The following is a 4,159-nucleotide window of genomic DNA, read 5'->3' as shown; positions in this document are numbered from 1 at the left end:
GAGAGTGTCAGCATGTCTGTGTTAAAACCAGTTAATCATTTCCCTATGCAGTTTGGTTCGGGGTGAAGCATCTTAAGCCTGAGAGGGTAGAATCGTGTCCCTGATGCCAGTCTTGATAATCTTCTTTTGTCATCAAGATCCTGTGGCTCTAACTTCCATTCTCCCTTTTCAGTATCTTATGGTTCTGGCCTATTGCTAATATCAGAGATTTCTACTCATACAAAGAATTGTTAGTTTCTTTGACTTAGAGAATATCTGTTATGTTTCCAAAACTCAACAACTGTATTTCTGTTTTCCTATTTTGGCTTCTAATTTTAATTGCTTAAACCCTCACTACATCATGCATTTTCAGTAAGGGAAAACTTCTTGTACAATTCTTTCGGAAAGTGAATGTACTCTGACTATGACTATTTATAAAAAGTACATTGTGAAATATTCTATTTTATATTTTGAACATTTCTCATAAAGTTCTGCTTTATCATGCTTTGAATGCTTTTTCTTCACTGATGATGGTATTTTTTTCCACCACAGACATTTGTTTTTTACAATATTCAGCCCTGAGATTAAAATTATTTTAGCACTCTGGGATTTTTCTTTTACTGCCTAAGAGCAAATCACACCAGGTTTTATTAACTTCAAGTATCTACTAAAATAATTAGGATAAAAGATTCCTGAAATAATTTATTGGAAAATGTTAATTTTTTGGCTATTACTACTTGACATTGAGTAGGGGTTGGTCTGGGAGAGGGTTTCTGTGGGATTTGATAATATATTCCATTAGTCTAGCAACTCTTAGTTTCCAAGAAGTTTGATTTATTTGGCCATCTTTTCAGTGCTGATTTTTAGTTTTATTAGGGTAATTAGATTGTAACCTATAATGTCCATTACTTTTTAAATATATAGACAGCTGTAAAACATACTTTCAAATATATTCCATAGCCATAAGGATATACTACACCTTAGGCATGTGTGTGTGTGTGTGTGTGTGTGTGTGTGTGTGTGTGTATGTTTTTAATCATACTATTGAAAATCCTCCAAAATCTGTTATCTTAATTCTCTTTTCTGATAAATTCTTAAAGATAAGTATTTCAACCTTATTAATTTATCATTATATTTGTAGTAATTTTTCCTTTGATTGTGCTTCTCTAATGTGTTGTTTTATCTCCTTTATTAAACAGTATCACTTTTTTAGTGCTTTTATCCTTGAAGTTCACTTTACATGATATTATTGTTGTCCTAGGAATCACATTATTCATTATTTTTTATGATTTTTAAACTATCATCTTCATTGTTTTAGTTATATATGTTATAAGGTGATCATACATTCTAAATTGTCTTGGACAGCCCCACTTTATACCTGTTATATCAGTGCAGTTAGTAAATTCCTTCACTCTTAAAATCCTCCTGATTTACCAAAGAAATTATGCAGTGATTCTATTTACAAAAAGCTCATACTTTGATTTTGATATTTTTTCCTGATATGTGAACCATTGCTTTATTAGAAGAAATTATCCCACTTAAAATGTATTCTGATGATTCATGCATTTATGTTTTTTCTCCCTTCTTAATTGATTACAGTAATCTTGATGTTTGGTATAAATCTTTTGATGTGTGTTATTTTCATATTTTTCCATTTTTTTTCTGGCTTGAACACTTTCTTTAATGCCTACTTTTATGAAATAGGTCAATCTAGGTAGTTTACTTTGTTTCTCCATTCTGAAAGTATCTTCATATTATTACCAAATTAAAACTATGTTTTTATTATAAAATAAAAAAATAGGGCCGGCCGAGTGGCGCATTGGTTAGCATTTGGCGTGGGACGCCAGCTCTGAGAAGCAGGGCCGTGGTTCATATCCCACATGAAAGCCAGTGATGCTGCGCCCTCTACAGCTAAGATGATGAACAACAGCTCAACCTGGAGCTGGGCTGCCGTGAGTCACTGGTGATGGCATAGGCTGCAGTGGGGCTGGCTGGCAGCAGGCGTGAGCTTTCGTGAGCCGCCTTGAGAGGCCGTCCACTGGCCAACAAGCAACTACCTCTCCTGGGAAGAGCACAATGATAATACCAACATGGGGCAGTGAAGCGCCGTCCTCCAAAACTAGACTGATGGACAAAAGGACAGCAATTTGTCTGTTCCCATTCCCCAATTCCCCAACGCTATTCCCCTCCCCCAATTCCCCAATAATAAAATCTTTAAAAAATAAATAAATAAATACATATTCAATATCCATTTTAATAAATTGTTTTATTATTATTTTTGTTTTATCATAATATTAAAATAAAATGAGTTGTATTCTGTTTTTCATTCAGCAAATAAAAAGGATGCCCTCATTAGATATTTAGTTGTTTCTCTCTCTCTTTCTCTCTCTCTTTTTTTTCCTATAAATATTTTCCTCTGTGTTTGGCATGGTAGTTGAGAAGTCCAACACTAGTCTATATTTTTTTTCTCATTGAAAACCTAGTTTTTCTATGTGGAAACTTGTAACATTTGCTCTTTATTTTTGGAATGTAGAAATGTTACTAGGATATACCTAGGTAAAATCTGGGCATGTGCCTTTTTTTAATTTTTCCCCATTAACCCTATGTAAAACTCTATCCATTTCCACTAGGAGAACCAGCATTTAAGGAAGATTTCATCTATCGTGACTTTAATTATTATATCTCAGCATCTTTTACTATTTCCCTTCCAGGAAAAATATCATTTGCATGTTAGTGCTCTTGAATCTATCTTTGAAGGTTCTAGTAATATAATATATTATATAACATATAATACATTACTATAGAATATATTATATATATATATATATATATATATATATATAGTTGTTATGAATTTTGGGAATTTTTTAGTCTTATTCTGAAACCCACTACTTACTACTAAGACGTTATCAGGGTTTTTGTTTGTTTGTTTGTTTGTTTGTTTGTTTGTTTGTTTGTTTCAGTTTATCTATTGAAACTTTAAGTTTAGAAACTACCTTCTTATTTCCATACATTGTTTTTGTGTTCTATGTTTCTCTTCTTGAGAGTTCTTAATATCATTCATGAATATTTTCTAGTGCCTCAATAGAAGCTAACAATTTTAACATTCAACTTTATTTCCTTCACTCATATTTGCAAGTCCCTTTAAATGGGCATACTTACTTTTCTCTTCACGGACATTGCTTCCCAGGGAGGTAAGTTGTCCCAAGTATCTCATTGGCAGGAAGTGATAGACCAGTTGCAGAACACGAACTTCTCTAGTGGGCCACTGGCTGACATGCGAGAATGGGTGGCTCCTCTGCTTCTAAACTTCTTTGTGTACAAGTGAGGATGGTATGATCCTGTAAGACACAAGAAGGCAGTTAAGTTCATCTGGATGGGTTATCACCAGCATTTCCATCATCAACTCAGTCGGGCACAGCCCTATGGCAGGGTACCTACAAGACTGGCAGGCTCCATTTTCCCCTTCAAAATTTCAAAGCAAAAGCAACATTCTGACACCTGAAATAGCTGTTGTGTGGGCCTTTCCCTAGATTCTACTGGAAACTTGGGAGCCCTTGACTCACCCGGGCATCCTAGACAATTTTCCTCTGGGAAGTTTCATGGTCTGCAATACACTAAGATTTCCTCCACCCACCCATATGATTTATTTTATTTTTTGAATACTTTTGGTAATTATTTAGAAAACAAGAGCGTTAAAAATGTATGTTTTTATATCTTCTCTGAATCATGCTTTGGGTATCTCATCCTCTTTACATGCGATAAAATCGCCTAATGGCCGGTATATGGGAAACTAAAAGACTAGGTTATTGCATTTAAGGTTAGGAGGCACTCTTGAAACAATGGTCATAATGATGGTGATGATAGACGCCTTATTGTAAAAAAGTCAAAAAAAGATATAGACACAAAAATAGCACTAGAGAACAACACTGTAATTACGTTCCCTCATTCATTCATTCATTCATTCATTCACTCATTCAATAAATGCTTATTTGCATCTATTATATGTTTGCGTTCTTTTTTCTTTGTATATATATTTTGGTTTTGGTGGGGATACAAAGGTGGGTAAGACAAAATTCCTCTTCTTAAAGAACTAAGTCTAAAAGGTTTGATAGCATTAGTTGCAGCAATAGTACAGTAATAGTAATCAACATTTCTTGTGCACCTAGAACAATGTTCT

The sequence above is a fragment of the Hipposideros armiger genome, unplaced genomic scaffold (genome assembly GCF_001890085.2).
Source record: "Hipposideros armiger isolate ML-2016 unplaced genomic scaffold, ASM189008v1 scaffold_588, whole genome shotgun sequence".
Lineage (NCBI taxonomy): Eukaryota > Metazoa > Chordata > Mammalia > Chiroptera > Hipposideridae > Hipposideros > Hipposideros armiger.
The sequence above is the reverse complement of the archived record's forward strand: the minus strand, read 5'-3'. Positions refer to the sequence as shown.